The sequence below is a fragment of the Pristis pectinata genome, chromosome 7 (assembly GCF_009764475.1).
Source record: "Pristis pectinata isolate sPriPec2 chromosome 7, sPriPec2.1.pri, whole genome shotgun sequence".
NCBI lineage: Eukaryota > Metazoa > Chordata > Chondrichthyes > Rhinopristiformes > Pristidae > Pristis > Pristis pectinata.
In genome coordinates this window covers 26,525,350-26,551,887 of record NC_067411.1, presented here as the reverse complement: position 1 = coordinate 26,551,887, position 26,538 = coordinate 26,525,350, and the positions used below count along the sequence as shown (strand labels likewise).

At 39.2% G+C, this 26,538-nt stretch overlaps 1 protein-coding gene across 7 annotated transcripts in view; it reads left to right on the top strand.

The window, feature by feature from the left end:
- The window catches only part of arhgef28a (Rho guanine nucleotide exchange factor (GEF) 28a), a 283,580-nt gene that overhangs the window by 7,280 nt on the left and 249,762 nt on the right, over positions 1–26,538 (top strand). The window lies entirely within an intron of this gene.

Genomic DNA, 26,538 nt, shown 5'->3' with positions numbered 1-26,538 from the left:
GCACAGTGCCTGCCTTATACTACAAATACTCTGTTTAAATTTTATATTTTTTTCCATTCAAAACTAAGGTTTGCAAGGTTCCCCTGAATGAAGTTGACATACACCTCAAATACTGGTGCAGGGGATATGAAGACATTTGTGATATTACTTCATTTGTTGGTATATAATTTTTACCGCAAAAATGCTGGATATGGACTTTGAAAGGTGTGTGGATTTTGCTGTAATAGAAAAACATGTCTCTGTAAAGAATTTAATTTGTTATGGACTGCTAAGCCTGAAATTTTTGCACTTTATTTTAGTTATTGCAAAACAGTGGTAAGGAAACTTAATATCTAAATGAAGGACACTTCTGCTTCTATATTTGGCAATTATCTTTGTGCGGTGTTCCACTGACGTTGCTGTGCCAGCCAATGAGTTGGAGACAGGGTGGTATATTGCAGAACTTGCACCAGGCTAGTGTATATTATAGCAAGCAAAGTTTATGCACAGAATCTAGTCAGAAAATATCTGTACAGGATAGCAAAATGAGATTATGCATAACCAAAACTGAAATGAGAAAAGTACTTTTATTTATACAGCACATTTAAATCTCAAAATGCTACAACTTCTTGAAAATCGCAGCAAACCTTTCAGTGAAATGCAATGAGTAGAGAAAAATTGCATCCATATTATGTCCATAAACTCAATTCTAGTCATAGCAGTGGAGTCTTTAGGCATGGTTGGGGAGGTAATTACCTAATCATCTCCATATCCCTGGGAATAGTGGTACAGGTATCTGCAGCAGGCCTTAGCTACTTGGAACAAAAAAGTGGGTCATGTTAAGCTGAGCTAACTACAATTGGACAAGTGTGATGGTGGAATTGAAGAGCCAACACAGTCCTCTCTGGCAGATTTAATAACTGCATAGCCAAGCCAGTGCTCCTTCCCACTCGGCTCCAAATAACTTTACAAGTCAAAGACTTAAAGGCAGGTGGGGGTTCCTTTTGGGAGAAATAAGATGTGGATAAGACTGTGGATTTGTGACTGAGACTGTTCACTACTGAGGTTTAGAAATTCAGTGGGGATACTGTCTACCTTAGAGGGGTTGGTTACCTTTTAGTTTGAATATGGACATTTGGTATGAAATGTAACTACCTCTGGTCATTGGTGCTATAGAGAATTGTGACATTCTCCTTGTAGATCGGCTTGTCCCTGACTTCCACTCTTGTATGTTGAAGTGAAGGCTGTTGGGAATCCTGAAGTTAATTGCACTTACTAATATAACTATTAAGAGTTGTTAGGGCAATATAAACAAATACTGGCATCAACATCTCTTCAACTGCATTATATTGATATTCCAATGCAGAATTAGACAATTTAGTCTGACCAGTCTGGTTTGACATTATGGAGCATATAAGTAGTAGCTCAGTTTTTTTCATGCCTTCCCTTTTCCCATACTTTTTAATAGAATGCTATTAGAAATAGAAATCTATTAAATGTTGGCAGTTTCTCTGTTTCAGTCATTAATTCCCTGGGTGCATTACATACCTTATTGACCATTTCTTTTTCATAAAAAAAATACCTGCCATCCCATCCCACTAATTATCAATGAACTTTAATATATTTAAAATTTTATAATCTAAATTCTAAGGGACACAGCATTGGTATTTCAAGACTTTATACCTGTTCTTTTTAAATACAAATAGGTTCTGAATGAATTTGTATTACTTCCTCTCTAATACTTCAATACAGTTTCTATGTTATGTAGTCCAAAAATGACATCTTTGCTTTACTTGTGGCCTTGGTTAGGTCTTGTTTATATATACATTAATGTAAGTGACGTGTGTGGACTAGGTGAACAAAAACTAAAAGAGCTAATCTTAGGACCCTAGAAGATGAGAAAAAGATCTAATATAGGCAGAAGTAAAGGTGGCTAGATACTTAACCATGAATAAGAACCTGACCCCACATTTGATTCCATTCACTTTGGATGAGGGTTTAATTATTTTATGAAACTATTTCTAATCCATAGCGTATACAAGGATATTTACTTTTTATTGGACATTTACTGTTTTTTGTTGGATATTGTTTCATATGAATTGCAATGAATTATATAAGACTCGGCTGTGATCACGCAGTTATAAATGACTCTTTCATACTTCTATACTTGGGGCTACAATGAAAAGAAATGAAAATGAAAAGAAGTCAAAAGGAAAAGAAAAGCATACCTAGTCAAAAGGAAAAGAAAATCATACAAAAGTTACAGAGAGCTAGGTAATGTTAGAGATCTGGAGGAGTACAAGGCTAAAAGGAAGGAACTTAAAGAGATTAGGAGAGCCAGAAGGGGACATAATCCTTGGCGGGCAGGATTAAGGAAAACCCCAAGGCATTCTACAAGTATGTGAAGAGTAAGAGGATGAAATATGAAAGGATAGGGCCTATCAAGTGCAGCAGTGGGAAAGTGTGTATGGATCCAGAAGAAATAGTGCAGGTACTTAATGAATACTTTACGTCAGTATTCACCACGGAAAAAGATCTGGGGGATTGTAGTGGAGACTTGCAGCGGCCTGAAAAGCTTGAGCATGTAGATACTAGAAAAGAGGTGGTGCTGAAACTTTTGGAAAGCATCAAGTTAGATAAGTCGCCGGGACCAGATGAGATGTACCCCAGGTTGCTGTGGGAGGTGAGGGAGGAGATTGCAGAATCTCTGACGATGATCTTTGTGTCGTCCACGGAGACGGGAGAGGTTCCGGAAGATTGGAGGGTTGCGGATGTTTTTCCCTTATTCAAGAAGAGGAGTAGGGATAGCCCAGGAAATTATAGACCGGTGAGTCTTACCTCAGTGGTTGGTAAGCTGATGGAGAAGATCCTGAGGGGCAGGATTTATGAACATTTGGAGAGGTATAATATGATCAGGAATAGTTAACATGGCTTTGTTAAGGGCAGGTCCTGCCTTACGAGCCTGATTGAATTTTTTGAGGATGTGACTAACCACATCGATGAAGGGAGAGTAGTAGATGTAGTGTATATGGATTTCAGCAAGGCGTTTGATAAGGTACCCCATGCGAGGCTTATGGAGAAGGTGAGGAGACATGGGATCCAAGGGGACATTGCAGTGTGGATCCAGAACTGGCTGGCCCACAGAAGGCAAAGAGTGGTTGTTGAAGGGTCATATTCTGAGTGGAGGTCAGTGACCAGTGGTGTACCTCGGGGATCTGTACTGGGACCCTTACTCTTTGTGATTTTTATAAATGACCTGGATGAGGAAGTGGAGGGGTGGGTAAGTAAGTTTGCAGATGACGCGAAGGTTGGATGTGTTGTGGATAGTTTGGAAGGCTGTCAGAGGTTACAGAGGGACATAGATAGGATGCCGAGTTGGGCTGAGAAGTGGCAGATGCAGTTCAACCCAGATAAGTGTGAAGTGGTTCATTTTGGTAGGTCAAATATGTTGGTGGAATATAGTATTAATGGTAGGACTCTTGGCAGTGTGGAGGATCAGAGGGATCTTGGAGTCCGAGTCCATAGGACGCTCAAAGCGGCTGCGCAGGTTGACTCTGTGGTTAAGAAGGCATATGGTGTATTGTCCTTCATCAATTGGGGAATTGAATTTAGGAGCCGGGAGGTATTGTTGTAGCTATATAGGTCCCTGGTCAGACCCCACTTGGAGTATTGTGCTCAGTTCTGGTCACCTCACTACAGGAAAGATGTGGAAGCCATAGAGAGGGTGCAGAGGAGATTTACAAGAATGCTGCCTGGAATGCGGAGCATGCCTTATGAAAGCAGTTTGAGGGAACTCGACCTTTTCTCCTTGGAGAGACGGAGGATGAGTGGGGACCTGATTGAGGTGTATAAGATGATGAGAGGTATTGATAGGGTAGATAGTCAGAGGCTTTTCCCTAGGGCTGAATTGGTGGCCACAAGAGGACATAGGTTTAAGGTGCTGGGGAGTAGATATAGAGGAGATGTCAGGGGTAAGCTTTTTTACTCAGAGTGGTGAGTGCGTGGAATGGGCTGCCGGAAAAGGTGGTGGAGGCTGATACGACAGGGTCTTTCATGAGACTGGTAGATAGGTGTATGGAGCGGAGTAAAATAGAGGGCTATGGGTAAGCCTAGTAATTTCTAGGGTAGGGACATGTTCGGCACAGCTTTGTGGGCCGAAGGGCCTGAATTGTGCTGTAATTGTTCTATGTTCTATGATAGCAAGTCATTGTGATCTCGGGAGTAGGGGGAGGCCATTTTCGTACAGCAAGAAGAACCAAATCTGAATTATTAAAGTTATAGAAACCATACTATTTGAAAATTAAGTCCATATCCAACAGAGTGTATTCAATCCCTAAATCAAACCATTACCAGTGTGCGTGAGGAGTGTGTGTAATTAAAGTGGTGGGGTAGATTTTAACAATCAGCATGGAGTGGGAATGCTTAAAAATCATGTTGCTGGTCCTTGAACTACCCACCAATGAGGACAGTTTCATTTCGTTTATGCAACCTAAACCTACCATACACTGGTGCATTGTAAACAAATCTTCTCTCAATCTTCTTAACTAAGAATCACCTCAGCTTCCTCAGTCTAACCTTGTAGCTGAAACCTTTCATCCCTAGATCCATACCAATGAAACTTTTTTCTTCACCATCCCTGGGATCTTAATATTGTCCCTAAAGTGTGGTGGATAGAATTAGGTGCAACACTCCAGCTGTGGCCTAACCAATGTTTCTTTTAAAAAAAAGTTCATCATAACCTTCTTGCTTTTGTATTTTATGCCTCTATTAACGAAGCACCAGACTTCCTACACTTAACAGTCACTCTCTCAATGTGACCTGCCACTTTCAAAGACTTGTGTGTATCCTTAAGAACTCTGCCATTTTTGCCTGTATTTTCTCTTTGCTATTTCTGTCAAATATATCATTTCACACTTCTTAGCTATTTCATCTGACTCTAGTCAACCCATTCTGCAAGCCTTTTTATGTCCTCTTGTAGTCTTTTCACATTCACATCACTAAACCAAGTTTTGTGACCGCCACAGATTTTGAAAACTTACTCCACAAATTCATTTTCTTGTCATTAATGCATATCAAAAAGCACTGGTCCTATGATGGGTCAATACTTGGGTCAATGCTGCTTGTGATTATTTATTATCCTGTAGTCTGAAAATTAGCTGTTTACTACAGCACTCCACCTCTGTCCTTAACTAGTTTCTTAACTATTCTCCCACTGATCTTTTTATTTCATGAGCCCCAATTGTTATGTGGCATTTTGTTAAATGACTGCTGAAGATGGGTAAAGACACCATCTGCTACATTGCTTACATTGCTGCACTGTTGCTTCATTTAAAAAAAATACAATAAGGTCAATCAGATCCAATTTACCACTTACAAATCCCTGCTGGATTTCCTTTATTAACTTGCACATTGATAAATGCCTATTGTTTTTTTTAATCTTATTATTATTTCTAAAAACTTCTCCATTACCATTTCTGTAGTTACCAAATATATCCCTGTGTACCTTTCTGAACAAGGATATCATGTTTGCCATTTTCAATCCTCTTACTTTTCCCTTGTACTTTGGGAGGATTGGAATACCATGGCAAGTTCTTCTTCAATCTCCATTCTTATTTCCCTTTGCATCTCATGATACATCCCAACAAATCACCTGGACAAGATTACTTTAAACCTGGTAAGCCTTCCTCCTTACCTATATATAACTTGTCTATTTTCCCCTTCACTTCTACTGAGATTTTGACAGCATTCTTTTCTTTGGTTAAGACTGATATAAAATACACATGAGATAGTTTAACCATAATGTCAATGCATAAATTGTCCTCTTGTTCCTTTATTGGACCTGTTCCTACTCTTCCTTACTATTTACACGCATGTAGAAGACTTTATGGGTTCCCTTTTATGTTCATAGTTATTCTGTTCTCTTACTCATTGTCTGTCTATTTTATTCCTTTTTACCTCTCCTCTCAATTATATTCAGTCCGGATCCAAGTTGAAATATTTACCTGATGCAAGCCATAAATCCTTTTTTTTCTGGTGCATTATATTCTTGATTTTGACAAGCAGTGAGCATTGGATTTGGTTTCCTGACCTTCAATATACACTTGAGGCTTTGGAGTATGGTACACAAGCAGAAGTGCTACCACGTGTGGATTGCAGATGTATTTTCATCTGTGAGGGTAATACTGAAACTGAGGAAAAATATAGGAAATTTTGTTTGGTGTTTGAATTGTCCTTCACAAGCACAATTTTATCCCAACTTATTTGTTATCTTATTGTACTAGAGAATTTTTTTGTATTTGTTATTTACATTCTTTGTAAGTTTAAAAACATCATTAAGTATCATGCAGCAAAGGGACATAAATTGAGGGAATAATTTGAGTTGATTGTGTAAGCCTAGAACATCTTTCTTTCCTTGTAATTTTTTTCACATTATTTGGGAATGCTGTTGGGTGTAAACTGTATTTGATGTGAATATAAACAAATGAATTCATGTATGGTATCTTGGAGATATTAAGTTTAGACGTCTTACAAATATGTCCTTTGAGAACATCTAGAGAGAAAGAAGTAACATTATTAGAAATGTTAGCCCATTATTTTGCATATTATTGGACCAGATAATTTCAGTCTTCAGTTGATTTAGGAAGTCAAAGTGGAGTTTATTGTCATATGGACAAGAACATTTATTAATACATAAATTAGACATAAATTGTACACAATTTTACAAGAAAGAACATATTTAGAACAAGAAAAGCACAAAGTCGAGGCAGCTTCCAGTAAAATGCTAGCTAATTTAGTTTCTCTTTAATGATTTTTGCATGTAATATATTTCTCATAAAGATATAAGGTTTAGAATTCCATTGCAAAATGTTATTTTTTATGGTGAAATTGCTGCTGACATTGGCAAGAGAAGATATGACAAAAAAATTGGCAGAATACTTGAACCTGCAGAAGCATGCATTCACATACCATAATCTAGGACCAAATCTCTCTGCTCTGCCTCTCTCTGTTCCTTTCAGACCCTCCCTAAAATCCATCAATTTGACTGATACTTTGATCATTGGTCCTAATGTTTTGTGCTTTGGATCGGCATTAATTTTTGTCTGAATGTGCTGTCAGTTTTAAAATATAAGTGGATCATCATGACTCTTGTATATTGGATCATGTGAACCAATGAATCATCCCAAACAAAGGAGTAAAATATTTGGACATGGATGACATTTTATTTCACTTTCAAAAGATACATCCATGTTTTACACGTACTTTAATTTACATTTCATGAATATTTAATGAACTATTTCCAAATTCTAAATGATTGATTCACAATAATCTGTTTGAATCCTATACTATGCTACTTTAACACAAGAAGATTTTTAATCATATATAAATTGTACTATTATTTGCAGTTAGTTCCTGCTCTTGTGTAATTTAAGAGGTACAATAGGCAATTCATTGATTATATCATATTAGTTTATTTTTGGTTGTTGCCTTTTATTAAAAGAATTCGCAGTTTCCCCTTAGGTTATCAAGAAAATTTGATGATTGATAATGAATAGAAATAACATTGCTGTTAGGTATAATGAAGAAAAAATGAATGACCAACAGAAAACATAATTCACCAGTTTAGTTTCTTTCAATCTCATTTGCACAATATTATAAGTGTATAAAACATTTTAAGTTATCTATCCAAATAAGATTCCTAAATTCATGCAAATCTGTCCAGTCAAGTAGGGCGTCAGCAAATCATGTATTAACTGTTAAAAGTATGATTTTTTTTTTGATTGGAATGTGAATCTACGGCTGTTAATGTTTCATGGTGAAGAAGTGTTGGCCTTTATTTCATAGGAGATGGAACTCCAAAGTGAGAAACAACATTTCAAGGCTGTGGTCATATCCCATCTACGATAGTACGTTACACTTTGTGCACCAAATTTCAGGGAAAATATATTAACTGACTGTTTGCTTTTCATTGCTGAATTTGGCTGAAATCATTGCAAAAGGTTGTGGAGTTTTGTGCTCAAATTTTGTTCAGCATAAGTTAATAATTCTGCTGCACTTGTTTTTCAAACATTATCTTGGAGTAGTCCTTACTACAACTCCAAGGTGCATTAACTATTGTTGGAAGTTTGTAGACCTTATCTTAACCTTCATCTAAATATAGAGCAAGGAATCAAATTCCAGAATTGATTGGAGTGCAATGCCCTTGACAGCAAGATAGTATTTGACTAAATGTGGCATCAAGGTGCCCTGTTAAAATTGCTGTCAGTGGCATCCTGGCTAATATATATCCTGAAATTTGGTGCACATTTACATTCTACTATCTGGAGTCTTACCTTGCATAAAGCAGGATTGCTTGTGGTTGTTTGACGTCAATCATCCTGCTGCAGTACAGCACCATAGGAATACTTATTGACAGTGTCCTTGCCCAACCACCTTCAGATGCTTCATTAATGACCTTCAATTAAGTGGGGATACTCATTGATGACCTGCACAATGTTCAGTTTCATTTGCCTCCTCAGATGATGAAACAGTTCATTCTAGCATGCAGCAAGATCGAGACAACGTTCAGGCATGTGCTGGTGAAGTTTCAGGCAACATCTATCTCCAGTAAGGGAGAGTTTAACCACCTACCCTTGACATTCAATGATACTACCATTGCTGAATTCCCTACCATCAGCATCTGGTGATTACCATTGACCAGAAGCCCATCTCAACTAGCCACATAAACGCAGTGGCTACAGGAGCAAGTCAGAGGCTGGGTATCCTGTAGCATGACTTGCCTTCTGACACCATTAAAGCCTTTGCTCTACAAGGCACTTGTACTTCAGAATTTGAGAACATTGACACTATGCAAGACAAAGCAACCCTTGACTTGATTTCCAGTCACCATCTTAAGCATTAATACTTCCATCAGCTGTGCATTGTGGAGGCAGGATGTGTCATCTTACAAATGAAATGCACTTAATCACCCAGGCTGCTCCCAAACAGCATCTCCCAAACTTCCAACTTCCACCACCAAGAAGGTCAAGGACTACAGGCGCATGAGAGCACCACTGTTTGCAGGTTCCTACCATTGTAATGCAGCTTACTGACTTAGAAATACATTGCTGTTCATTGTTGATGCATCTAAACTTTGGATTAACATTATCGGAACCAGAAGTGTTGCATGATTTCAATAAGTAGCTTACTATCTCCTTCTGAAGGGCAATTAGGTATCAGCAATAAATGATGTTAAAACTTTATAACTACTAATCTAGCCCCAACTGAAGTGCCAAGTCCTATTCTGGACACTACAGTGATATTGATACCTTCATTCCTTAATATGAATAAATAGAACAAAAATAATTCTTTGTGGTTTTGAAGAGCCTTCAAAAATAAGCTGGAGCCTTTAAGCGTAGGAACACTAAAAGCCATCTTTAAAAAATGTAACAAATATGGAAACAACTTCATTTGGTGAGGTAATACAGAAGAGGGCACAGGTTAAAATTATGACTAGTCTATTTAAGCTTGAAGTCAGATAGGAGTTTTTCACACTTGGGCTAATGGACATCTGGGTCTCCTCCAGCTATGGATGCTAGATCTAGAGACTAGACTGGGATTCCCAGGGATTGGGAACAACAGCAGGTAAGCATTGTTTTTTATACAGATCAACCATAGAATTTTTGCACCTACTTTGTGGTTTTTCAGTCCACTGTCCTGCTCTTTTCGCATGTTTCTGAACAATTTTCACTTATTTATCTGAATGACCACTGAAGTCCAATATTGATTTTGTTTCCATTACCCTATCGATTAGTGCATAACAAATCCTAATCACTTATTGTGCAAACAGATGTTTCTCTTCATGTTGCTTATGTTTCTTTTTTCATTCATATTAATCTATGCTGTCCAGTTAATGATTTGCGTTTGGAATTTTTTTTTGTATTTTAAATACTTCTTTCAAGTATCCTTTTGCCCTTCTCTGCTCTGAGTAGAACCATCTCAGCTTCTCTTGATTATCCAAGCAACAGTAATTCCTCATCTCCAGAGCTATTTTCAGTAAATTGTTTCTGTACACATTCCAAAGGTTTCTTCCTAAATTGTTGTGTCCAGAATAGGATTTTGGCACTTCATTTGGGGCTAGATTAGTAGTTTATATAATTTTCTTGAGTTTACATGCAATCCCTCTGTAAAACCATTTAGTCTTCTGTCTTCAAAAATTGTACATAAATACCCAGGACTCTCTCTTCTTGCCCATTCAAACTTGGATGGTAGCATTGGATCCTTTTCCTCCAATCGGAGGGAAATGATAGGCCTGAATTTAACGTTTCTTCAGTAAGACAGTTCTTTTCTCACTACTACATTGTACAGGGGGGAGTTCTGATGGATGGTCTTCAACCTGAAACATTAGCTCTATTGCTCTTCTCATGGATGTGGCCTGACTTGCTGAGTATTTCCATTATTTTCTATTTTTATTTTAGACTTCTAGCATCTGCAGTTTTTTTGATTTTTCACTTATCTGAATACTATTTCTGTAATCAGCATCCCGGATCACAATTTAGCAAGAGTTCCGGACTTTACCTTATCTCTGCCACTGATCCTCACAATGTCCACTTGAACACAATGGAAAAATAAAGTCAGCAATAATAAATCTATTAAATCAAAATTATAAATTAAATCAGACCATATTCCTTACCAGAATCAATAATCACCCTTGTGTATGCTCTTAGTGCCCACCTTCATGTGATTTTACCATCCTGGTACTCCTTTGCAGGGCTTTAGGATAGATGTTTGAAAGTTTCTGGCTTGGAGTGGAGGAGCCTGAAGAAGGTTTTAGAAGATGATCTAGGTCAAGACTGGGTTGTAGTCTGCACCACCATGGACTTATCTCTGATTGTGCTTTTTGCACTAATGTCTTGTTTTGCACAGTTTTTTCTCTCTTCACTGTTGTATAATTTATATTCTGTGCATTGTCTGAACCTATGTGTTTATGATGCTGCTGTAAGCAACTTTTTCATTGTACCTGTACCTCACTGTACTTGTGCACATGACAGTAAACTCATGGCCAGCACTGTCTCCTCCATGGGAGTTAGGGTACGCAGGCACACACATTACCCTCTGTACATTGTTTTGTCCAGCATGAGAGAGTGAAGTAAATCAATGATTGTTGTGCAGTGTGTCTGGGTGATAGTTAAATTGCTGGCAGTGTTGTTGCAAGGCTTGTAGCAGTGTGAAGGAAAGGTAAAGCTTATTTGAATAATAACTGATGCAGTTGATAAGCTGTGGTGACTGAAGGCATATTCTGTGACCCTGATCTTTTATGTGAGGTCTCTAAACTTCATGCAGTATGGCATCTGGATCGCCATTAGTATTGAACTCCAGGATATCTGTACCCATTTGCCTTTTGAGTAGATATCTTGTCCACAATTTGATTTGAACACTTCTATTGATCTACTCCAACAAAGACTCCAAAACACCAGAGCAGTGTCAGAAAACTGAAGTCTGCTCTTGTGTTCCATTTTTTTCAGGTGTAAGTTAGCTGCCCGCTCTCTTCCAGCCAAAATGAACCTTACCTTTAGGTGGTGGAGGTAAGATTTAAACAGGCTCAATCTGGAGCTAGCCATTCACAAATTCTGGCATCCTTTCAAAGAACAGGATGACTCTACACCATAGAGAACAGGCAGCAGTAAGTGTGGTTTACTGCATGGCTTACAGAGTTAGGGTGCAAAACAATCATGCATTACAATACCTGTGTCCATCCTGGAGGCTACTGAATGTAGCTCCCTTAAAACTTGTCATTAAATATCTATAGATTATTAAATACCATTTTATGTGACATAAAACAAAAGATAGAATTGTAGTTCTTGGCAGATCACAAGTCTTTGTTGGTATTGCTATGGTTAGACAGGTTGACCAAACCATGCAACACAAATATGTTCTTTAAAACCATGTTGCAGATTTAATTGTGATGATGAAACAAAACAATTTTGCTGTTTGTGAATCATTTAAGCTGGGTGGTAACTCAGCAACGCAGTGGCACAGCTAGTAGAGCCACTGCCTTACAGCTCCAGTGATGGGTTTTGATCCGGACCTTTGGTGCTGCCTGTGTGGAGTTTGCTCTTGTATCCCAAAGATGTAAGGGCTGATAAGTTAATTGATAAGTGCATACTCCAATGGTAGGGTTTCCTAATGGAAACAGAATGAACGAGAAATCGGTACTTAATAGGCACAGAAATGTTTTGGCTCTACACTGGCTATTGAGGTTGCATTTACTGCAGGATTGAAGTACAGGATTCCTTTGACCTCCACCTTAATATTTACTTAATAATATCAAATCAAGATCTCATCCAGCTCTTCCTGGAAATCATAAAAGAGCAAATGAGGACTATGAGATACAGACTTTCCTTTCATTACTCTTTAACTTCATGGTCACATTATTTGTATTTTCTTAACATCATTTGTTAAAATGATGTTAAAGTGTGTTAAGCAGAGAAGCTAATCAATTGCTTGAGGTGGAACCTATTTGCATTATTGCAGTGTTACACGATATAGTGCTGACAAGCCCCAGGAGTGTCTTTGATGACGCTCTTAGCCACAGGTATGAACTTTATCAGAAAACCCTTTATATCCACTTGTAATACAGGGAAATGTATTTGCTCAGACTGAAACTAAATGTGATGTGGTGAATGGGCATTGTTCTGACCTGTGGCATTGGATGTAATCATTTTTTAATATTGCTTATTCTAACAATTCAAATTGGTTTTGAACACATAGCTGTAAAAACATTATTACTTTGTAATTAATTAAAATCGCATTACTAAATATAATTGCCATTATAGGTCATTAACCATTTATAGTGGTTTTGATTTAGTTGATTGTAAGTACAGGGGCTCCCCAGGTTACAGTAGACCTGGCTTGGGGAAATCCAACTTTACTCAAATTCTCCCATATATTTTAAAGCATTTTTCAAGACATGGAAGTTATTTACAGAAATACAACATCTTCAGGAGTTGTGGAATAGGGGTAGCAGCTAGTAAATTCAGAAGACAATTAGTCTTCATAAGAAACTGTTTATGTGCAACCTCCCCACAGTAATCAAATAGATACATTGTTTTTAAGAACACAACTGCCAGTTCAGTGGGAGGCTGCTTAAGAGATTTGCTTTGGAAACTGACTAGGAAATCTCTTATTGATGCTTGTAAAATATTTTAACAAACAATGTAATATCCATTAATACTTTAAGGCCATTGGATGTGAGACATTCTGGTTCTGTACCATTGTAACTACATAGGGGAAGACAATAAGTAAATGTTCATTGAAATTATTTTTTTCTGACTTACAGAAAAATCAATTTATGGACAGTTCTCAGGAACGGAACCCTTGCATAACTCAGGAACTGCCTATACTGATGATTGGACTAAACTCAAGAACAACTTGTTGGTTAGTTTAGGTATTAGTTAGAACTGGTTTGATTATGGTTTTGTTTTAATATTAACTTGTTTAGAGAGGGACAAAGATCATGGTCTTTTGTTTAGGATGCCCTTGGGATTTTTGAGTTAGATTTCACATCGGAGCATTGTGAATGTAATTACATTTAATTTACTGTGGAAAATAATGTTGGATTCCTGGTGATCAGTTGACAATATTTTCATGAGCTAAGCGATATCATCAGGAGAGTTTTGATGGTCCATCACTCTAAGAATAACAGAGGACTGGATTTAGGCAAACAGTTATTTAAAATTACCTTTTTCAACTGATATTATCAGCAGTAATGAGAGAACCTTTCAACAGTCTAGATTCATGACAGAATGTTAGGAGGTAATTCGGCCCATCACATCCATGTTGGTTGTTGCAATAAAGGGCCAACATGAGATTTGCTTTAATAATTGCCTGCTGAAACTGCAGCTTGTAGTGATTTGTATACAAAGACACCCAGGTCCTCAGAACACCAATACACTGCAATCTATAAATGGGGCTGGTGTGCATTTTCAAAATTTGTTGATATTACATCCCTGAAATTGGGGGGGGGGGGTGGGTGGGCTGCTGCTGATGAAGTTTTTATTTCAGTATATTCATCTTCTTCCAGGTAGATGGGTTTTTAAAGTCAGTGATTTGTTCCCACTAATCTACTGATCTCCCCTCCCATCCCTATACGCTTTGCTGGCTATGTCTCTATTTCCACCCCCCCCCCCCCCCCCCCCAAATCCCATCAATAGTCCCTGCAGCCAGCATCATTTCTCCTCCATCTCCTCCACCGCACCCCCCCCCCCCCCCCCCCCCCAGATCCCCAACCCTATGTTCCTACAGTGGGATCTCTTTGTCCATCTCTCCTGGCCTTCCCGCACCAAAGCCTTATGTCACCATTCATGTCTCCTCTACCCACATGGATTGGCCTTCACCAGGATGTCATGCAGGAAGGGTCTTTGTATGTGGTAGAGTATCACTACCTGGGGAACTTCAGGCTAAACTAGGCTGTCTGTTTAGTGCTGATTTAAGGGTCAATATCAAAGTTGAGATTATTGTCATGTGCACAAGTACATGTATGCACAGGTGCAATGAAAAACTTAGTTGCCGCAGCATCACAGGCACATAGCATCATATAAGCAGCATTCACAAGAAAAACATAAACATAAATTTACACAATTTTTATAAGAAAGAACAGAACTAGAACAAAAACAAACAGTCCATTTAGTGCAAAATTATTAAAGTGGTCACGTGTTGCCAAACTAGTGATTAGGGTTGTGCCAGTTGTTTCAAGAACTGAATGGTTGAAGGAAAGTAGCTGTTCTTGAACCTGGTGGTGTGGGACTTAAGGCTTCTGTACCTCCTGCCCAATGGTAGCTGCGAAAAGATGGCATGGTCCAGATAGTGGGGATCTTTGATGGATGTTGCCTTCTTTAGGCAGCACCTCCTGTAGATGCTACTGATGGTGGGGAGGGATGTGACCATGATATATTGGGCAGAGTCCACTAATCTCTGCAGCTTCTTGCATTCCTGTGCACTCGAATACCCATACCAGACCATGATGCAACCAGTCAGGGTACTTTCAATGGTACATCTATAGAAGTTTGTTAGAGTGTTTGGTGACAAGCTGAACCTCCTTAACCTCCTAAGAAAATAAAGATGCTGGCGCACCTTCCTTATGATTGCATCAGTGGGCTGGGCCCAGGACAGGTCATCTGATATGTTAACGCCCAGGAATTTAAAGCTGCTGACTTTCTCCACCGCTGATTTCCCCCAGTGTAGACTGGCGCATGTTCGCCCTCCTTCCCCTTTCTGAAGTCAACAGTCAGCTGTTTAGTTTCACTGACGTTGAGCGAGAGGTTGTTGTTGTGGCACCACACAACAAGGTGTCCTATCTCACTTCGGTAAGCTGACTCATCACCACCTGTGATTTGTCCAACAACAGTACAATAGTAATAACAGATGTTATTAGTTGTGTTAAAATTTCTTGGCCAATCGGTTTTATTTTGCTAGGCTTTGCAAATCCTTTCTGGATGTAGATTTGGAACAAATAAATCATGACTCAATTTACCTTGTAGTCAGTGCAGATAGACCTGGAGGTGAATATAATTGGCATTTGATACACCTAGTACATGTTCAATGCCCTGTGTGAATTTCTTCCCCATTATTCATAAATGGATGTGAAGGAAATGTGCTGGCTAAGACCTTAATAGTGAAGATATGTTCTTTGCCACTAAGCACTTCAGAGAATAGTAGCTATCAGTGAAGAATGAATCAGTGGGTTGTATACAGGGATTACTGGACTTGTGTATTAAAATACATTGGACCAGAACTTGGTGCCATTGTACATGTACCAATTGTGGATTTGCCATCAAGTGGGTATCAGCAGATCTGGAAAATGAAAGTACTGTCCTGATTCACAATGGCAACAGGGCCTTGTGCAATGTAATGTTTTAATGTGGGCAGGTCAGAACAAGCTTTGCCCATAAAATGCTTGAGAAAGCTCCCTATCTTAGCCATGCTTCCAGGTTCTGATGGCTAAGAAAACAGTTAAGGATTTTGCTCCTGAATATATATGAAGTTTGGAAGCATGCAAAAACTTTATAAAACATAAAAGAAAAATGATTAAACATTTAAAAATATCATTTTAAAACACCACTTCATAATGAAAAGCATTAAGACAAACCCAATAAATTAAAGAAAAACCCTCTCCCAGTTTCTTCTCTCTAATTAAATGAGTGTATTTGCTCTTTCTGCCCCATATTTGGCCTGATGCAGGGTCATTGCTGGAGAGTTGCAGCAAGTTCACACTCCACTGCTGGATTACATGTGGAGTTCACCAGTGGAGCATAGCTTGGAAAATGCATGCAGGACTTGACCAGCATGTTGGGACTTGTGCGTCTACACAGATGTTCCAAGCTTTCTTAATCCAATATAGAGCAAGTGCTGGCAGCTCTGTATTAAACTGTTGGCATTTCCTGCAAGTTCTAGCCCATTATGTTCAAAGCAACCTCCAATTCCTGCTTTTGTTTTCTAAGTTAACAATAAATTCTTCTTTTTATGTGGCTCAGTCACTGCCCAAGCAGTTTCTATGGAAAGCAGATGGTCCAGAATTTGTGGTCAGCAGTGAAACAAGGGTGGTTGTTGCTGACCTTAAAGGTGGCTCCATAAAACACTGTCCAGGATGAGAACCTCCCCTTTTCTGACTTTGACTTCTGTTAGGTGTTGGTTCAATGGATTCCTTAACAAGTAGCAAGCAGCAACTGGACAAATTAAAGAATTTTCACAGATTGCAAACCAGGAAATTTTAAATTAACTTTACAGACATTACCCAAATGTTAAAGATTAGAGTTTATAATTCAATTGAAATATATTAATATTTTAAAATTCCAATGTTATCAAATATTTAAGCAGAGAAATCACAAAACAAGTACAGATCCTCTTCAATGTTCAAGAAGTCCAAAACCTGTTCCGTCAGTGAATTTGCTTTTGAAATGCACTCACTGTTACATAAACAATTTGCAGGGAGCATTCTTTTTGTAGGACTTTGGGGAGAGAACATGGAACTGCGATTAATTGGCTAGCTCCACCAAAGAACTGGCACAGCCACAGTGGAACACATAGCTTCCTTCTGTTTGGTATCATTTGCTTATAAATCTGTTTGGTATCATTTGCTTATAAATGCAGCAGCCAGTTTATTTAACTTCAAGTACAATAAATGAATGATTGATCAGATATTAAGGCAAGTCTTCTACTGATCATTTGTGTTTTCTTTTCTAGCATGGTTCGGGGTGTATTTTTCCACTGAAAGGCCCAGTGTGTAGGGCCTCTACAAGCATCCATTAAGGCTTACAATGTTCATTTGTCAAGCTTCGAGCTGGTCACTGATGTGTTTTCTAGCCAAATTAAAACACATTTCAAAATGCATATCATGCAGATAACTGGAAGCCTAGAAAAAAGAAACCCATTCTCAGCTTTGTCCATTGCCCTTTGATATTTTCTAATAGTGGCAAGCAGCATGATTTTCTGTTTAAATGAAACCAATGAACAAAATAGGATGAGCTGTCAGCTCGCCTGAGGCATCTCTCATACAAGTTTATTACCTCATTAAGACGACAAGAGCTGACTGTGATAAAGGCTGGAGCGTCAAGAGAAACTATTTGACAGGTCCCACCCTCCGGCTCAAAGTTGTCACTGAATTGAATGACTTTAATGTTCAAAGTTACTAGGGAACTACTAAAAATAAAACATTAAAGAAAAATAAAGTGACAATCTCCTGTTGAATCATGGCTTGCACCTTGGTGGGCAATCCCAAAGTGAACACTGTCTGGTTGATTCAGGAGCTCTGCTCTGATATGGAAGTCTCTAACACACTTGCTGCAGAAGAAGACAGGAGGTTGAGAAGGCAAATAATTTACTGGCCTGTGTTTTCCCTGGGCCCTCTTCTTAGCCAGCTAAGCTTCATTCTTTTCTTCACCTCTTCTGATGTTCTCCTAAACAGTTGGCCTTCTGTGGTCAGTGGTTGTCTCCGTTATCTGTTATGTCATTTAAAATCATTTGCACATAATTAAATCTATTTGAACATTTAAACTAAGTGGATTAAGTAAAATAAAAAGGTGATCTTCCAGCTCTCCCACCAGCTATTTATTCCCACTCAATTCAGTGGGACTGTTGTTCTTGGCGTGCAGGTTAACTAAGCACAGGCTAAACTGGCAGAATTCCCAGACTAAGAGCTGGGAGATTGGAGAAAGCCTGCATTGTCCCTTGGGACTCTGTGAAGAGTCTACCAGCATAGTGCTGTTGTCCTGCAACATAGTGACAATGTCCTGAAGGTCACAGTGGGGAAGGCTGCACTCTGGGGCCCTGAGCTTTTCGTCAGCTAAGTGTTTAAAAGTTGGCAGATTCAAACAGGATGTTTTACACACTTCTTGCAACACAAAGAAAGGTTAAATCTAAAGTGAAAGTAAATTTTTCCTTCGGTTCATTATTGGAGCATTGTCCTAAATTGGGTGCTTGACCTGTGACACATCAAGGTATATATTTGGGAGGCAAAGACAGAACTAAACTGACAATGGCAACTGAACCCCCCCCCCCCTTTTAAAACAGTAATGTTCAATTGTGCTGAACTCTTTAATGCCCAATGTGTGAATTGAGAACTTGAACACATAGCTAATGCCTTCCTTAAAGTTAAAGGGAAAGATCATTTGATTAGGAAGTCACCCAATTGAATTGTCTAAAGTTCTGCTTTATTCAATCTGTTATTGTATGTTACTTTTAAATTAGTTCCTTTTAAGGCTGGCACACAAAGATCAATTACATTTTCATTTAGCTCCAGGAAGTAGTATTCCAGCAGCAAAGTCTTTGTTTATAGAAAAACAATTTTGTACTTGTTTTTTGGGTAATGTGCTTGGTTTTGGTCTTATGATTTTTGGCATTCAAACAAGGTCATTGCCTTATATAATGTCTTGTTTTTATTTGCCAATTTTGTGATAGACTTGGAACTTTACTGTTATTACTGAATAATAATCATGAAACTTGTAAAAACTGACTTCACATAGGAATCAAATGTTTTTAATGTTAACTACCAAAGTAGAACATTTCACCAAACACAGAAGGTGTTAATGTTCAGGTGATCTGTTTATATGGAATGGCAAAGAGAAAATTGGAAGTGCACGCTGAGAGAGATGAACGTGTGATACATACGCATATGTTTTCAGTTAAAAGTACATTGAGCTGTGCATTGTGAGTTAGGCAAAAGGCACAGATTCATTACTTCGAATGATTTTGAACTTGCATCAAAATGTAACAATTGTGTTATATAAAATGCTCATGAACAAATATGTTGTGATTGGTGAAGTATCAAGCTAAAGCAAAGAAATGCTAAGTGGTTTTATGAATATTTTCATTTCAGAATTTCATCAACTGCAGTATTTTGCTTTTGGAGCATTACTAGTATGTCTGCTTTGCTGCAAGTAGCAGAAGTGTTTTGTTTCTTTTGTCTCCTGGAACACTAGAAGTATCACCATAACAATCCACCAGCATCATGCCAGCGTTTTAACAAACTTTGAAGCCCCTTGGTGATTTGGTAGATAAGTACACTACACGATATTGGATTGAACAAAACAAATGTGGAAGGTGCCAATTTCCAGTCTCTGAATTAGCTGGTGTCCCCAGGGTTGTCAAGAGAGGAAACACAACTGGCTGCAGTGTCCCTCAATTAGGAGTGGGAAAGTGAGTCAAAATTCCTGTTTGTGATCCGAGTTCTGTCACTTCTGCTTTGAATTGTGTATTTAAATGATGGAGAAGAAAAGAACAATAGTGGCAGTTGAAAATTACTTGCTTACCCTTACCCTCTGGGCTCGGGTGCCTCCATTAAATTAAAACACTGCAGTTGTTTGAAATATGAAACAAGAACTGAAAATTCTGGAAGCACACTGCAGTTTAAGCAGTGGACAGAGAACCAGAGTCAAACTTACAGCTCATGGGATTTCATACTAAATGTAACAATTTCAGATATCTTACATAAGCCCTGCCCCTGCCTCCCCCAAATTTCCATGGATGTGGTTGTACTTTCTTGTTTAAATTTGTTTTCATTTTCCCTTCTGTCTCCAACTGAGAGTTTTTAAAGTCATTGTTATTTCCTCTGTTCTATCCACTTCTCTCACTGTGCAACTTAAAGTACACCTGTCTTTTCACTTTTCTAGTTCTGACGAAGCATCCTTGACCTGAAATGTCAATTCTTTCTCCACCCACTGATGCTACTTGACCTTCCAGTACTCCCGATTTTTATTACAGCTTCTACTAATTGCCTATTGCACTCCATGGGAGCTTGGCAATGAGTGTCTACATTTCTGGTTACTTTGCTTTTTATGTAATAAGAATATAAGAAACAAAAGCAGAAGTAGGCCACACAGCCCCTCGAGCCCGATTCGCTGTTCAGTAAGATCATGATCTGATCTTGGCTTGGTTCCATTTCCCTGCCCAATCACCATAAGGCTTGCATCACCTATAGGTCAGAACTCTATATCTATCCATCTCAGCCTTGAATAGTTTGGACATTTGGCCTTCACAGCTCTCAATGACTTTGAAATTTTAATTCTGTATCTGTCTCCAGAGATGTTACCTTGACTTGCTGAGTATTTCTGGTATTTTCTGGTTTTATTTCTGTGCTTCATGTTTGAGAACGCAGAGATTTTTCTATACAGCAGCATTATGTAATATCTCTCTGTTTTTGGTAAATATCATCATTCTATAGCCACAGGGCACCAAGTCTTTGCTTTTGAATTTTAAAACCATTTGGGTTAATAACATGTTAAAAAGATTAGAACTTGTACTCATTAATCATTCAGGATTAGTTGTCCTAATACATAATGCACAATTTAAGGAACTGCTAAACCAAATAGGAACATTGGCTTGTACATGAATGACAATGTCTGCCTGAACACTGCGTCTGGAATTTTTGTTCATGCATGTGTAGCTTGCAGCCAACATGGACCATTCATATAGAATTGGGCTTTCACAACACCTGAGGCCCTCTTCAGAGCTTCTTAAAGGAGACCATTGCCAGCCCACACGGTCCGTGGTGAGGTCTATGAAAAAAAGGCTTTTCATGTGTTAGGCTGGTTTGGTAGTGACTGATGTCTTGGGATTTGTGGTGACAAACCCTTGCTATGCCATGTCATGAATTGCCCTACACCTTTACCAGAGGCATTCAATTTGTAGGTCATGTTCTTTTGTTCACAATTTCATTTTAGTTAGGGATGTTTTTAAATATTTAGCCCTTAATTTTTGGGGCTGGGGAAAAAGCCTTTTTAGACATTTTGATAATACCTGGCAGAGGATGAAAAAATCATGGGGATGTAGGTTTGAGAATTTGTTTTTATAGTTACACTCTGGAGAAAGAATCTCTTCTAAAGTCACAAAGATGCGTTTGCAGCCAGGAGGAGGAGTGCAGCCATTTTATTTTGAAGCAGGGCTGAGGAAGCAATTCTGATTGGCTAATTGTGAGAAACACCAGCGAATCAGAAGAAGGCAACCACTGGTGGAGTGGCCATTTCTGGCTTTGGGCTTTGAAGGGTGAGCAGCCAGAGATTGTTGTGCATATTGATACATATGACATAGGTAGAAAAAGGGACAAGGTCCTGCAGAGTGAGTATAGGGAGTTGGGAAAAGAAGTTAAACAGCAGGACCTCAAGGGTAGTGATCTCTGGAAAGCTCCCCGTGACACATGCTAGTGAGGGCAGGAATAGAAAGATAGGCCAGATGAATGCATGGCTGAGGAGCTGGTGCATGGGGCAGGAATTCAGCTTCTTGGATCATTGGGATCTCTTCTGGGCAGAGGTGATGAGTTGCACCTGAACTGGAGGGGGACAAATATCCTGGCAGGGATATTTGCTAGTGCTTACCTGGGAGGGTTTAAACTAGGTTGGCTGGGGGAATGGGACCCTGAGCAGTAGTGATGCGGATGAGAAGTCGGGGGAAGGTACTGCAGCCAACGAGAGCAAGCTTAGTAGTCAGGATTGCTAGGAGCGCAGTAAAGGGAGAGGAAATACTGCAATTTAAACTGCAGTCATTTCAATGCAAGAGGGTTAACAGGTAAAGCAGATGAACTCGGGGTGGATTGGCCCTGAGGACTGGGATATCATAGCCATAACAGAAAAATGCCTGAGAGAAAAGCAGGACTGACAGCTCAATGTTCCAGGATACAGTTGCTACAGGCATGACAGAGATAAGGTAAGAGAGGAGGGGGAGTTGCCTTTTTGATGAGGGAGGACATAACAACAATGCTTAGAGAGGATATTCCTGGGGGATCGTCCAGTGAGGCCATTTGGGTAGGACTTAGAAACAAGAAAGGGGTGGTCACTTTGATGGGATTATATTGAAGGTCCCCCAGTAGTCAGCAGGAACTAGAGGAGCAGATGTGTAGAGAGATTGCAGTTAGTTGTAAGAATAATAGGGTAGTATTAGTGGGAGATTTTAACTTCCGTAATGTTGACTGGGTCAACCATAGTGCAAAGGGCTTGGACAGGGTGGAATTTGTTAAATGTGTCCAAGAAAATTTCCTTAGTCAATATACAGAGGGCCCTAATAGAGAGGATGCAACACTGGACCTCCTCTTAGGGAACAAGGTAGGGCAAGTGAGTGAAGTGCCATTTGGGGAGCACTTTAGGTCCAGTGACCAAGAAATATAGGACACAGGTTAACCCTGTTAACCCTCTTGCATTGAAATGAATGCAGATTAAACCGCAATTTAAGGTCCTAGACTGGGGCAGGGATATTTCGGAGGTATTAGGTGGGATCTTGCAGAGGTTGATTGGGTGAGACTGTTTGCTGGTAAAGGGACAACTGGCAATAGGAGGCTTTTAAAAGTGTGATATCAAGGGCACAGGGGCAGCATGTTCCTGCTAGAGTGAAGGGCAAGGCTGGCAAGTTAAAGGAATCCTGGTTGATGAGAAATATTGGGGCTCTGTTCAGGAAAAAGAAGGCATGCATTGGGTTTGGGCAATCAGGAACAAACAAACCTCTTGATGGTTATAAGTGTAGGAGTACACTTAAGAGGGGAATCAAGAGGGCAAAAAGAGGGTATGAGATGGATCTGGCAGGCAGAGTTCAGGAAAATCCCAAGAGATTCTATAGGTATATTAACAGTAAAAGGCTGGCTAGGGAGAGAATAGGTCTCCTTAAGGATCAGCATGGCCGTCTATGTGTGGAGCCACAGGAGATGGGCAAAACTTTTAATGAATATTTCTCATCATCTTTTACTGTGGAGAAAATGAATGCTTTAATAAAAAAAATGAGGAAATGAGTGATGATGTCTTGGACCACATATGAATTACCAGGGAGAAGGTATTTGTGGCCTTAAAGTACATTAAGGAGGATAATTCCCCAGGGCCTGACCAAGTGCATCCTTGGACCTTGTGGGAAGTTAGGGAAGAAATTGCAGAGGCCTTTGCAGAGATAGCCACAGGAGAAGTCCTGGAAGACAGGAGAGTTGCTAATGTTGTACCATTATTTGAGAAGGGCAACGAAGACAAGCCAGGGAACTACAGGCCCGTGAGTCCGACATAAGTGGTGCATAAGTTACTGGAGAGGATTCTAATAGGATTTATCAACATTTGAAAAGACAAGATCTAATTATGGAAAGTCAGCATAGCTTTGTGCATGGGAAATCATGTGTGACAAATCTCTTAAGAATTTTTCGAGAAGGTAACCAAGAGGATAGATGAGGGTAGAGCCGTGGAGATTGCATGGCCTTTAGCAAGGCCTTTGACAAGATCCTGCATGGCAGGCTAGTCTGGTAGGTTAGAATGCATGGGATCCAGGGAGAGAGAGCTAATTGGATTAGTAATTGGCTTGATGGTAGGAAGCAGAGAGTGATGGTTGAACGTTGTTTCTCGGACTAGAGGCCTATGACTAGTGGTGCTACAGGGCTTGGTGCTGGGATGCTTGTTGTTCATTATTTGTATAAATGGATTTGGATGTACATGTACAATGCATGGTTTGTAAGTCTGTTGTTGATACTAAAATGGGTGGTATTGTAGGTTATCCTAAATTACGGGGGGGGATCTTGATCAGCTGGGTAGGTGGGCTGAGGATTGGCAAATGGCTTTCAATTTGGGTAAGTGCGATGTGTTGCATTTTGGGAAGTCAAACAAGGGTAGGACTTGTACAGTGAATGGTCAGGCTCTAGGGAGTGTTGTAGAACAGGGGGACCTTGGAGTACAAGTACATAGTTCACTGAAAACAATATCACAGATAGACAGGGTTGTGAAAGAAGGCGTTTGGCATGCTGGCCTTCATCAGTCAGGGCATTGAGTATAGGTGTTGGGAAATTACGTTGCAGTTATATAAGACATTGGTGAGGCTGCACTTGGAGTATTGTGTACAATTTTGGTCACCCTGTTATAGGAAATACATAATTAAACTGGAAAGAGTGCAGAGAAGATTTACAAGGATGCTGCCAGCATTCAAGGGTCAGAGTTATAGGGAGAGGTTGGGCAGGCTAAACTTTATTCCTTGGAGCATAGGAGATTGAGGGGTGACCTTAGAGGTGTATATATATAAAAAAATAATGAGGGGCATAGATAGTGTGAACATACATAGTCTCTTTTTCCCAAGGAAGGGGAACTAAAAACTAGAGGGCATAAGTTTAAGGTGGGAGGTAAAAGATTTAAAAGGAACCTTGGGGGTAACTTCTTCACACAGAGAGTGGTGTGTATTGTATATGGAATGAGCTGCCAGAGAAGGCGATTGAAGCAGGTACAATAACAACATGCAAAAGACATTTGGATAAGTACATGGATTGGAGAGGTTTAGAGGGATATAGGCCAACGTGGGCACATGGGACTAGCTTGATGGGCCCCATGGATGGCATGGATGAGTTGGGCCGAAGGGCCTGTTTCCATGCTGTATTACTCTATGATTCTATGATGATATGGAATAGAATCAAAAATGGAAATATGAGCATCAATAATAGACTGTCATTGGGAATCTCCTTTTACAGGTTTTTCTCCAATTTTCTTGCCATCCCTCTCCTTTTAAACTTGTTGTGCTGGGTATACCCTACCAAGCTTTTTGCTGTGTTTTTAATAAGTGATAATGTGTTTCTGATGACTTGCTGATTTAGAAGAGTAATTGGATTTCTGAAAATTTTAGAAGTTTCCTAGTTTCTTAGGAAAGCACCCTAATCAGTAAAGCCCATTCATTGAAGATCTGTTTCAGTGAAGGACAGAGTTGAATTAATTAAATGCAACCTTTCTTTGCAAAATTTTCTGTTTCCCTTCACTAAGGCAATGCAAAAAGTCAAAAAAAAGAATCTCTGTAATGGGTAAGATGAGTGTTCCTGTGAAGTCAAGAGCACTTCATGAAGAGTAAACTGAATGCCTTTATTAGAAAGTGGAGGGTTCCCTATGGGGGAAGAGAAGGTGAAAGCTATGTGACAAGGACATTTGGATTGTATGTGCAACTACAGTTTTAAATTTCACACCAGTACACAGTACAAAACAAACGTTACTGAAGCTGTAAAATCTGATGTGGGATGAGAAGTGTAGGAAGAGGAAGAAGCTGCCAGTAATAACAGATGTTGACTATTTAAATATGTAAAACATCATTTATAATTTTGTCCTTGATGGAATAAGTAAATTTCTCACTGTTACTGTCACAGTTTACATTGAGCACATTAGGAGACTGATGGATTACTATCTACTTGCTGGGAAAAGTGTGGCTTCCACAACACTCAAAAAGCCTTATCACTATTCAAGAGAGAGCAGCTTGATGGATAGGCATCCCATCCACCACCCGAACATTTACTTCTTCCACCACTGACACTCCGTGGCTTTGGTGTGAATTATCTACAAAATATTATCGGACCTCCAAATTCCACACCTCGTGTCACCAAAAAGGACAAAGGCAGCAGGTGAAAGGGGACATTACCAACTTCAGATTCCCCTCCGAGTCATCCCTGCCCAAAATCACTGAACGAGTACCTTCACCAGAAGGATTGTATCAGTTCAGGTTCATCATTACCTTCTCACGGGTGTAATTAGGGATGAGCAGTAAATGTTGGGTCTGTCAGTGAGGTACAAATTTCCATAGATGAATTTAAAAAGAATAAATATGATTTCTTTTAGTTAATCCTTATATAATGGTTTCCTTGGGTGTTGGAGGGGTGAGACTAATAGTTCCTAAAAAGAAATACTGCCAAATACATTCTGGACTACAAGTAGGTCCAAAAATATGCTAAGCTTGGGGTCTTCAGATTTGCTCAGAGCTGCAACTCCAAACAATGTGATGGGGGAATAATGACAGCTTCAGTTTACAGAAATAGAGAAAATGGCCTCATTTCACAAATGAGCAGGATGACTAAGGGAACCAAGGGAAGCGCTTCTGTTAAAGCTGTAGATGTACATATTGATGTGCAGGTACTTAAAATGAATTACAATGTACTCATGTTAAACGTATAATAGATTAAATTATTTTCTGAATTCTCCTTGAGGGAATGAACATAGTTGTTGCCTATTACTGCTATACATATCAAGTACTGGTGAAATAATATCATGCAAAATTATTAGATTTAACAATTGACTGCACTGAAACCCATTGCTCTTGACTTTTAACTGTTTC